Source organism: Sus scrofa, chromosome 6 (assembly GCF_054392235.1).
Source record: "Sus scrofa isolate SSC_HxYL_T2T_F1_AM1 chromosome 6, Sscrofa_HxYL_maternal_Yorkshire_Landrace_v2.0, whole genome shotgun sequence".
Classification (NCBI taxonomy): Eukaryota; Metazoa; Chordata; class Mammalia; order Artiodactyla; family Suidae; genus Sus; species Sus scrofa.
The window spans coordinates 93,785,710-93,797,518 of record NC_139388.1 but is presented as its reverse complement, the minus strand read 5'-3'; the positions used below and the strand labels follow the sequence as shown (position 1 = coordinate 93,797,518).

General features: G+C 47.6%; 1 long non-coding RNA gene across 2 annotated transcripts; it reads left to right on the top strand.

Annotated features, from left to right (window-relative positions):
* Positions 1–2,757: 2,757 nt before the first annotated feature.
* Positions 2,758–11,222, top strand: LOC110261133 (uncharacterized). Of its 2 annotated transcripts, none has more exons than XR_002344966.2 (3): positions 2,758–2,903; positions 3,165–3,528; positions 11,024–11,222. It is a non-coding gene; the product is annotated as an uncharacterized LOC110261133 (long non-coding RNA). The 2 variants fall into 2 exon arrangements; XR_002344965.2 differs by lacking the exon at positions 11,024–11,222 and adding an exon at positions 4,476–4,692.
* Positions 11,223–11,809: the final 587 nt, after the last annotated feature.

Here is an 11,809-nt window from a genome sequence, read left to right as displayed (position 1 = left end):
TGCAGTACTCCCGATTAAGAGACTTTGAAATGCTTTAGACAAAAATGTTTCTCTCTAAACAGATTAAGAAACTGAATCCTAGTTGGCTAGAAGTTCATTCTTTTTTTTTTTTTTTTTTTTTTTTTTTTGTCTTTTGTCTTTTTTTTTGTTGTTGTTGCTATTTCTTGGGCCGCTCCCGCGGCATATGGGGGCTCCCAGGCTAGGGGTCGAATCGGAGCTGTAGCCACCAGCCTACGCCAGAGCCACAGCAACGCGGGATCCGAGCCGCGTCTGCAACCTACACCACAGCTCACGGCAACGCCGGATCATTAACCCACTGAGCAAGGGCAGGGACCGAACCCGCAACCTCATGGTTCCTAGTCGGATTCGTTAACCACTGCGCCACGACGGGAACTCCCTAGAAGTTCATTCTTATATCACACAGCTAATGGGAGGCAGAATCCTAAAATCTGCTTCCAACTTCCACCTGAAACTGACAACGCAAGGCAAAGTGTTTTTATTTCTGTGTTGCGTGAGTGTAAGGACCGTACAATCTGGATGGACTTTCTGGAACAATAATTTAAAAGATTAAAACAAAAATGGGTCCCATATTATAGAAATGTTTTAAATTGACTATTTTACTATTTATACAATAAATGAAGAAAACCGACACTAGAACAAACCAGTATTCAGCCAACACACAATGCAACATGCTAGCAAACATGGTCAAAGGATGGATGTGTATCAGGCACGACTTTTCATGTCCCATCTTGGCTTTTTTTTGGGGGGGGGAAGCATTCATTTATGAGGTTTTCTGGGGTTTGGGGGTTTTTTTGCAAAAGCTATATATCCTGGCTCCTTCCTTACCTCTTCAGAACAGTCTCTCAGAGCTGAGACCCTGTCTTCTGGGCTTAAGTCTTCATTATGTCTGTTGAATAAAACATAATTTTCAGTTTTTAGGTTGTGCTTTTCTTCTCAGTTGGCACCTGACATTTGGCAGATAACCAAATGTGTTTCTCCTTCTACTAGACTGTGACCTGCTCGAGGAAAGAGGTTTCATCTCCTTTATTCCTGGGTCCCCAACATGAGCTCTGTGCCTGGCAGGCAGTAGGTGCTGGGAACTGTCACATCGAGGGACTTGGAAGTGGGGCATGATGGGAAGTAGTGGTCGGCAGGGCAGGCCCAACCAGAACCCAGAGCTGGGAACAAAATGCAAGCAGGACTCCACCTTCCAAGCTCAGAGGACCAGTGGCTCTCCTCAGGACTTGTAGGAAGTGGCTTTTAAGTTGGCAGGGCTGGAGGTGTGTCTCTCCCTGAGGGGCAGAGCAGGGAGCAATGGGCTGGTTCCTCTCCCTGAGGCAGGGCAGCTGTGTCCCCCTCTGGCCACTATGGTATGTCTCATCCCACTTGGTCTTCTGCAAGGTGATCTTATCCCTCCTCCATCAAAAGGATCAGTCACAGCCCTCCCCTGAATCCGGACTGGTCTCGGTGACTCACTGTAACCACAGAACACAGCAGAAATTGCCCCACATAAATTCTGAGCCAAGGCCAAAAGGAGTCTTTTGGGTTTTTGTTTCTTTGTTTCCTCCTTAGGGCTGCACCTGTGGCATGTGGAAGTTCCATATGCCACAGGTTATGGGCTAGGGGTCAGCAGCTGCCAGCCTGGGATCCGAGCAGCATCAGCAGCAATGCTGGAACTTTAACTCCCTGAGTGAGGCCAGGGATTGAACCTACATCCTCACGGACACAATGTCAGGTTCTTAACCTGCTAAGCAACAACAGGAACTCCAAGGCCAAAAGGAATCTTGCAATTTCTTCCTAGTCTCTTGGATAGCTCACTCCTTCTTGAGACATTTCCCTCTCAAAGCCAGTTATTTTGCTGTGAGAAGCAGGCCATGTGGACAGGCCACCTGTCAGCCCTCCAGTGACAGCACCAGCTGAGCCTTCAAGTCATCCTAGCTCTGGCACCAGCCCTATGAATGGAAGCAGCCTCCAGGTATTCTGGCCCCAGCCATTTGAGTCTTCCTAGCTAAGGGCCCAGAAATCATGGAACAATGTATTATTTATCTATTGCTGCATGAAAAAATTATCCCCCAAAATTTACAGCTTAAAACAACAAACGTTTATCGTCTTACACAGTTTCTGACAGTTAGGAATCCAAGACCCTCATATCTGGGTGGTTCCGGCTTTGGGGCTCTTGTAAAGTGGCAGTCAAACCATTGGCCAAGGGCTGCAGTCATCTAAGACTTTCTCTGGGGCTAGCAGGAGGCCTTGGTTCCTCTCCAGATGGGCCTCTCCTTATGTGAGTGTCATCACACCATGGCAGCTGGCTTCCCCCAGTGTGATGATCCAAACGACAGAGGCAGAAACCACAGTACCTTTTATAACCTAGACTCCAAAATGATATACTCTCACTTTCTGCCATATTTTATCCGCCACACAGACCCATCTGGTGCAAAGTGGGAGGGGACTACAACAAGGGCATGAAAACCAGGAGCCAAGGGTCATTGGGAACCATCTTGGAGGTTCCCAGGCACCCCCCACCCCCAAATTCTTGACCCACAGAATTCATGAGCGTGATCAAATGGTGGTTGTGTACGCCTTGACCTTTGGGGTGGTCTATTACACAGCGGTAGTTAATGAGAACAGAGCCAAGAGAAGTATTCATCCAGGTCAGATTACCACCAGAGGGCGTCTGACAGCTCATTCCCTGGGGATGTCAGCTGAGCCACGGCACCTGCTGACCTGCCCCGGGGCGGCGGAAATAGGGGAAAGGGCACTAGAGAGAGAAAGCCAAGGACGTGACCAGGTGACAAATGGACAAGAAGAGGAAGAAAGACAGATTCTGCCCATGTCCACAGGCCCTGGGATTAGGGCTGCGTGGGGTAGATGCTCCAGGAGCAGCAAGCCATGGGGGCTAAGAGGTGAGCTGGGGCGGGGAACCCAAGGCTGCCAGCAGAAGAAGCTATCGGCACCGAGCCCTGTATCAGCATGGCCTGGGGCGGGAGGTGGTGGGGTGCGGCGCGCCCCACACACTGTGTCTGCGGATAATGAAGGAGCTGAGCTGAGCAGCTGTGATGACAGCAACACAGCCAGCCTATAAGCAGCCACGGAGGGGTCAGCCAAGGGCCAGCAGGGGACATCAAAGGAAACAAATCTTTTTTTCTTTCTTATCCCTCCAACAGAGGGCAGGGAAGAGAAAGTGGAAGGAGCCCTTCTCCTCTCCTGCCATCCGTCCTCCCTGCTGGAACTTTGACTCCAACACAGAATGGCCTTTGAAAAAGGAAACACCAGGAGTTCCCTGGTGGCACAGCCAGGTTAAGGATCCAGTGTTGTCACTGTGGGTTCGATCCTTGGGCTGGGAACTTCCATATACCACAGAAGAAACCAAAAAGATTAAAAATAAATAAATAAAATTTTTTTAAAAAGAAAAAGAAAAAGGAAAAACCAAGTTAATGCCCAAAACAAGAGAGACTGAAAAGTTTTGGAACCAGTTGCAGATGTCATCCTATGACCCATCAGGAAGGGGGGAGTGACAGATTACAGCTGGTATGTTATGGTTTTTACCTGTTTGATATGTACTTGTTTTGTTTTGTTTTGTTTTGTTCTTAGCTGCACCTTTGACATATAAAATTTCCCATGCCAGGGGTGGAACCCGAGCCACAACAGGGACCTGCGCCACAACAGTGATAGTGCTGCATCCTCAACCCACTGAGCCACCGGGGAACTCTTGATATTTACCTCTAAATGTTGATTTTCCTAAATCAAACTAGTTCCAGAAGCCATTATCATTATTATTGTTCTTGACTCCTCTGGTATTACCTCATTCATATGCTCACTCATTCATTCCCCTTTCACCTCATATGTTCATTCACTCATAAGCATTTATCGTGTGCTAGGCACTAAATTAGAAGTATAGTCAATTGGCTACCAGGTCCTGTCCATGCAACTTCCAAATATCTCCTAAACCTTTCTTGTTCACTTCCCCCACTTCAGATGTCGCTGCCATGGTTCAAGCCTCCATAGCTCCCATTTGAATTATATCCTTGGCTCTGACCACTAACTATTCTGTCCATTATCCACCCTTCCCAAGAGAGATCTTTCCAAGAGGCAGATAGGGGAGTTCCCTGGTGGCTCAGTGGGTTAAGGATCCGGTGTTGTCACTGCTACAGCTCTGGTTATTGCTGTGGTGCAGATTCAGTCTCCGGCCACATGCCATGGGTGAGCTCCCCGACCCCCACACAAAAAAGGGGGCAGATAGGATTATCGCTCTCTGTTGAAGACAACTAGTCGTCCCCCAGGATCCATCCTTCCTTTCGTTATAGCCTCCACATTTTAGGTGAGTACATGTCTATCCAGAATAAAAACTAGGTTTCCCAGCACCCTGGCTGCCAGTGATGGGTGTGTGACTACATGCTGGAGAGAGCAATGTGAATGACAGCAATGCGTGTAAGGTCCAGATTATGCCTTTCAAGGGAAGGGTGTGTCTTCCACAGCTGCTTTACTCTTCCCTGATGGCTGAAAAGCAGAAGTGATGATGCAAGCTGGAGCAGCCACCTTGGACCACCAGAAGGAAGCCGTGTATTAAGGATATTCTGCCAATGGGTGGGACAGGGTGGGCCAGGATCCCTGAGGATCGTGAAGCCACCGTGCCCACTCTGACTTACCTACCTGGGTTTTTATATAAGTGACAAGTAAACTTCTATCTTCTTTTTTTTTTTTGTCTTTTGTCTTTTTAAGGCTGCACCTGCGGCATATGGGGGTTCCCAGGCTAGGGGTCCAATTGGAGCTACAGCTGCAGGCCTATGCCACAGCCACAGCAACGCAGGATCCGAGCCTCATCTGCTACCTACACAACAGCTTTTGTGGCAATGCCGGATCCTTAACCCACTGAGCGAAGCCAGGGATCAAACCCGAAACCTCATGGTTCCTAGTCGGATTCATTTCTGCTGCGCCAGGACAGGAACTCCAACTTCTATCTTCTTTACGCCATTGTTATTTTGGAGTCTTCCTTACAGTAGTTGAGCTTGTTTCCTAATTAATAAACACTCTAACTCAAAATTCTTTCAATGGCTCCTTGTCTTTAGGTTAAATCCAAACTCTTGACCTCAGCACCTAGTACCCTTTGAGATATAGGGCCTGTAAGCCTTGTTTCTCACCTTATCTTCTGCCCCTCTTTTAGTTTAAATTCTGTGCTTTAGTCACCCCAAAGTACTTTACCAAATGCACTAAGCTGATTGGTGCTTCGAGGTGTTTGGCTTTAACTGTTGCCTCTGCCTGGAATGTCCTTCCTGCTGCTTCTTTGATGCCTCCTTCCTGCTCATTCTTCAGGACTCAGTGCTAGAGTCACAGCCACAGCCACAGCAATGCCAGATCTGAGCTGCATCTACGACCTACACCACAGCTCACAGCAACTCCGGATCCTTAACCCACTGAGTGGGGCCAGGGATCGAACCTGAGTCCTCATGGATACCAGTCGGGTTTGTTACCACTGAGCCACAGAGGGAACTCCTCCTCTTCACTCTCTAATTATTCCCTGGCTGTTTTGCTGGCTACTTCTTTCCACTTCAGGGTTGGGTCCCCTGATTTAGTCTTTATTCCCCTTCGCTCTACTGTATCCCAAGGCAAGTTCATCTGTTCCATGGTTTTGATGCAGGTAGTAACAGCTAAGGCAGTGTGCTAAATACTTTACATCCTTTACCTGACACAATGTTGACTATGATCCTGTGCAGCAGGCATGATCATCCTTATTCTCCAAAGAGAAACTGGGACCCAGAGAGGTTAGGTAACTTGCTCAAGTCCCATAAGGTTCCTTCAGGTGTGGGTACCAGGATACCCAAATAAATGTGGCATGAACATGGGGTGGGGGTTATGTCCATCATAAGAAACCTAGAGGAGGGTGACATCTAGATTGTTTAACTGAGCAGCTCAATGATGTCACACTCTGGGTTGACTTCCCTGAGTCTCTTGGTTTCCCCCTCAAGATCCTAGGATGGCTGTTCAATTAGGCATTGTATCCTTGCTCGACAGCCAAAGGCAAGCAGGAAGGGACCTTTTCCTCCTAGGCATCTCTCTTCCTACTGGGGGGGGGAGAGCTTTTTCTAGAGGCCCCCAGGATGGAGTTCCCTTCTTGGCTCAGAGGTTAACAAATCCTGACTAGGAACCATGAGGTTGCAGGTTCGATCCCTGGCCTCGCTCAGTGGATTGGGGATCCAGTGTTGCCGTCAGCTGTGGTGTAGATGGAAGACGCAGCTCTGATCTGGCATTGCTGTGGCTGTGGCGTAGGCCGGCAGCTACAGCTCTGATTAGACCCCTAGCCTGGGAACCTCCATATGTTGCAGACGAGGCCCTGGAAAAGACAAAAAAGAAAAAGAAAAAGAAAAAATAGAAGCCCCCTGGAAAATCCCCCATGAGTCCCTGCCTCCCGACCCTCTTCTTTCTTTCCTTGGCCTCTCAAGTTGTAACTGCTGTCTGGCTGACTCTCTTTCGGCTCTGTAACCATCAGGGTTTGGATGGCTAAGCTAAATAGCCAAGGAATGTATTGAATAATGTGGGGTGTTTACAAATTCCAAACATGGACAGGCACCAAAAGCATTTAGGCTAAGAACATAGGCAAAGACAGGAAAAGCCTGGTTGGACAGCCACTACTGGCCATTGGCCACCCACTGCGGTGGGACTCTCCCTTCCCCTCCAAGAACAGACCCTGCCACTTCACCTCTCTCCCTCAAAGATCAAAGTCCTGGGTAGGAATAGCCTACTGGTCAGGCCGGGTCACGTGCTCATTCCCCAGTTGCCAGGAAGGCAGGCAAGATTCCAGCCTTTCAGCCTCTGCGGGGTGAGACGTGGCTCTCTCCCCAGCAAGCCCTCTGCAGTATAGGATTCCCATAAGAGAGATGTTTTTCTGCTGGGTACCGTGGTTCTCCTCAACTAGTCATAGTCTGTCTTGCCTCCAGGGCTTTGCACACACTGTTCGTTTTTCCCCTCTCCCTCTTCTCTAGGCAAATCCTCCTTATTTTTAAGATTTCATCTCTCTTACACATCATTTGCCCTCAAATATGGCCAGATGCCCCTCCCTTGTGCTACCACTGCAGTCTGAACTTTTCCCAGCACCACCTCCATCACTGCACTGAAATCACCATTATGTCTTTTTTTCTCCATTTGACTATAAGTTCTATGAGGGTGGATACCCTGCCCTTCTTGTTCACCACTGGATCCCTATCACCAAGTACAACACTGGGCATGTAATACATGCTCACTAAATGTATACTGGATGAATCAATTAAACAATGAGTGAGATGGGAGTTCCCTGGTGGCTCAGTGGGTTAAGGACCTGGTGTTGTCACTGTTGTGGCCCAGTCACTGATGTGGCATGGGTTCCATCCCTGGCCCTGGAACTTCCATATGCCACAGGTAGAGCCAAAAAGAAAAAAAAGAAAAAAAGAAAAATGAATAAATGAATGAAAGGAATTCCCGCCATGGCACAGTGGGTTAAGAATCCGATTGTAGGAGTTCCCGTCGTGGCGCAGTGGTTAACGAATCCGACTAGGAACCATGAGGTTGAGGGTTCGATCCCTGCCCTTGCTCAGTGGGTTAATGATCCGGCGTTGCCGTGAGCTGTGGTGTAGGTTGCAGACTCGGCTCGGATCCCGAGTTGCTGTGGCTCTGGCGTAGGCCGGTGGCTACAGCTCGGATTCAACCCCTAGCCTGGGAACCTCCATATGCCTCGGGAGCGGCCCAAGAAAGCAACAATAACAACAACAACAACAACAACAACAAAAAAGACAAAAGACAAAAAAAAAAAAAAAAAAGAATCCGATTGTAGCTGCTTGGGTCGCTGCGGGGGTGTGAGTTTGATCCTTGGCCTGGTGCAGTGGGTTAAAGTTATCTAGCACTGAGGCAGTTTGGGCATAGATCACAGCTGTGGGGCCACTGGGGGGGGGGGGGAAGAATAGGAAGAAAATAAATGAGACGAATATCAGTGGCACCACTACCACTACCCCCAGTCACCTAGTCCAAGACTGGGGCATTCTCTTTTTTTGCTTTTTAGGACCGCACCCACAGCATATGGAGGTTCCCAGTCTAGGAGTCAAATTGGAGCCACAGCTGCCAGCCTACACCACAGCTCATGGCAACGCCAGATCCTTAACCCAATGAGTAAGGCCAGGGATCGAACCTACAATCTGATAGATCCTAGTTGGATTCATTTCCGCTGTGCCACACCAGGAACTCCCAAGACTGGGACATTCTTATCCCCATCTGGTCTGTGTCAGGTCCCATTAATTCTAATTCCATAGTCCAGTCCCTCATCACCTTTCTCTTGGACCTTTGAAATAGTTGCCTATGACTTGACATCTGTCATTTCTGCATGTCCCATAGCTCTTCCCTCTTATTTTGGAAGCTGTCATCATCTGCTTTGGAGGAGCTACTTCTCCCTCCTCGGAATCTTGAGGGAACTGTCAATCAAGGTACTTTTCACCTTTGCCAAAGTTGAACCTGAGATCCCAGCCAAGCCAGGACTTTGAACATTGCGTGTAATGACATAGATAGAGAAAACAGTTGAGCTGAGGTATTCCAATCAAAGCATCTATGATACATTGTTGGGTTTAAGGGGAATAGTCTCTCTCAGGTTTAGAGCCAAGAAAGAGAAAGCTACAGAGGCAGATCAGAATATCAGCTTTATTACTGACAAGGTAGTTGCGGATGTACCTTAGGTCTGATTGACAGGTGGCTTTACTAATACTGAACCCTCAAATTAGTCTTCCCTCCCCAGTCTCAGGCAGTGTTGGAAAATCATAGTCTTTCCTGTGAGGACCAGACCCTACGAAATTCAGAACATGGAGGAAGAGAGCAAAAAATATGTTTCTTCTGGGTAGGTAGATCTGAAAGAGAAAAAAAGAGGAGTGAATGAGTTAAGATCCATTCATTCTCCCTAAACTCACCAATCGGATAAGTCACTCCTCCTCCTCCTCTTGGGAGGATAGATGGATGAGGAGGTGAGTCAGGAAGCAAGAGTGCCCTTTACACAGAAAAAGCTAGAGGAGGAAATAAATATTGCCCTCAGCATGGTCCCCTTGCCACCCAAAGCAGCTATGGCTCTGATCATTCCTGAAGCTGAGTTATAAAACTGTATCCTCCCAATTAACTGCTTTTTTTGTTGAAGGTAGCCAGAATCTGTTTCTGTTGCTTGTATCCAAAGACCATGTTATCAGTTTCCTTCTGCTGGTGTTGTCACTCCTGTGACAACTCTGGTGGCTTCAACAACACAAATTTATTATCTTCCAAGTCCAGGGGTAAGAAGTCCAAAATAGGTCTTAGGTGACTCAAATCCAGAGGTCAGCAGATGTGCTCCTTCTGGAACCTCTAGGGGAGAATCTGCCTCCTTGCCTTTCCAGCTTCAGAGGCTGCCTTCATTCCTTGACTCATGGCCCCCAGCCAGCAGTCACACCACTCCGACCTCTGATTGTATCAACATATCTTTTCCTTTTTTAGGGCCACCCCGGTGCCATATGGAATTTCCCAGGCTAGGGGTTGAATCGGAGCTGCCACTGCCAGCCTGTCCCTCAGCTACAGCAACTCCAGATCCACACCGCATCTGCAACCTATGCTGCAGCTTGTGACAACACTGGATCCTTAACCCACTGAGTGAGGCCAGGGATCAAACCCACATTCTCATGGACACTAAGTCGGGTTCTTACCCACTGAGCCACAACGGGAACTCTGTGTCATCACATCTTCTCTGGCTCTCTTGCCTCTCTTTTATCCTTATGAGGACTTTCGTGATTATACTGGGCCCAATCAGCTAATCCAGGATAATCTCTCCATCTCAAAATCCTTAATTAATCACTTCTGCAAACTCCATTTTGTCATGTATGGTGACATGGTGACAAATTCCAGAGATTAGGATGTGACATCTTGGGGGTGGAGGGGCATCTCATTTACCACAAAACACTAACAGAAATATTCCTTCACTTGTCTTGCATTCGTTTCTTTCTCACTTCTCCAGTCTGTCCTGCAAGCGGTCTTTATAAAATGAACCTGGTCATGACCATCCTAAGAAACTTCCTGACTCCCCAAAGCCCACTGAAGGAACCCCACAGCACACCCTACTCTCTCCCACTTCTGATGGTTTGCTCCAAATATTTTCTCAGCCTGAAGTGTCCCCCACTCTCAACCAAAGCCAAATCCTCTGTAACCTTCAAGGTCCCTCTCACAGAAATCTCCGTGGTCCCTCTAGCTGGAACCCACCTACACTGAGAGTCCCGCATCTGCAGAAACTCCTTGCTTTGTCACCTGGCAGCGCTGGGTACCATTCAGTCAGACACAAGTAACCTCTCTTTGCCTCAGTTTCCTTTATTAAAAAATGCAGATAAGGAGTTTCTGTCATGACTCAATGGGTTAAGGACCTGACATTGTCTTTGTAAAGATGCAGGTTCAATCCCTGGTATCGTTCATTGGGTTAAGGATCCAGTGTTGCTGTGGCTGTGGTGTAGGCTGCCAGATGCAGCTCCAATTTAACCCCTAAACTGAGGATTTCCATGTGCTGCAGGTACAGCCATTAAAAAAAAAAAACAACCAAAAACAGACCAAAAAAGTTCAGATTAAAAAATGCAGAGAAGTTGCAGTCATGGCTCAGCAGTTAGTGAACACGTGGGTTTGATCCCTGGCCTCGCTCAGTGGGTTAAGGATCCGGTGTTGCCGTGAGGTGTAGTGTAGGTCGCAGATGCCACTTGGATCCCGTGTTGCCGTGGCTGTGGCATAGGCCTGCGGCTACAGCTCTGATTAGACCCCTAACCTGGGAACCTCCATATGTCACGGGTGCGGCCGTAAAAAGACACACACACATACAAAAATGCAGATAATAAAGCAGTTACCTCATATATAGTTTGCTGTGAGAATTACCTGAGGCAATGAATATAAAGTGCTTAGCACAGTGTTGGCATGAAGTACCCCATAAATAGGTAGATGATAGCAGTTATTAATAAATTTAATCATTGAGTAAATAAATGTTAATTTTTCTTTTTCTTTTTTTTTTTTTTGGCCACAGCAACACAGGATCTGAGCCACTTGTGCAACCTACACCACAGCTTGCGGCAATGCTGGATCCCTAACCCACTGAGCAAAGCCAGGGATTGAACCCATAACCTCATGGATACTAGTCAGGATTCTTAACCTGCTGAGCCACAATAGGAACTCCAACTAGAACATTTTAAAAAATGGAATGAATAAATTTGACATTTTATATATTTATGTGTAACCTTAGCTGCATTCTCTGCTGGGAGCTCCATGCCCGGTCAGAATCACTTAGGGACCAATGATAAAAGGGAAAAGTTGCTCTTATCCCCCCTCGCCTGGTGTCCTGAGCATATTAAACCTCAATAAACGCTGGTCTTTTTGAATTGAAGTGAATTTGGGGCACATAGAGGCTTTCACCAGAGAAAACACTCTTACTCCCCACCCTGACCCTCACCCCCGTGAATCCCGTGCTCTCTTGCCACTCCTAATGTTAATTGTGACTCTGCTACCATGTGGCTTTGAGCTGGTCGCTGTATATCTTCCTGGAAAATGGGCATGGCAACACTGCCTCCTTCAAGGTCAGGAACCTTGTGAACGCCTAGTGTAGGGAATGAGGAGGGATGGGAAATGAATGTTAACGTCTTGTTGAAGTAAAACAGAAGAGGCCAAGCTGAAGAGATAGCAAATTCATTTCCAGGATGTAGAAAATGAGTTGCAGTAAGCCTGTGGGGAAACATAATTATTTCATAATCACTCTCAACTAAAGGTCCAAAGGGCCCTTGGGGCTGGTGGTACCAGGCAGGACCTCAGAAGTTGC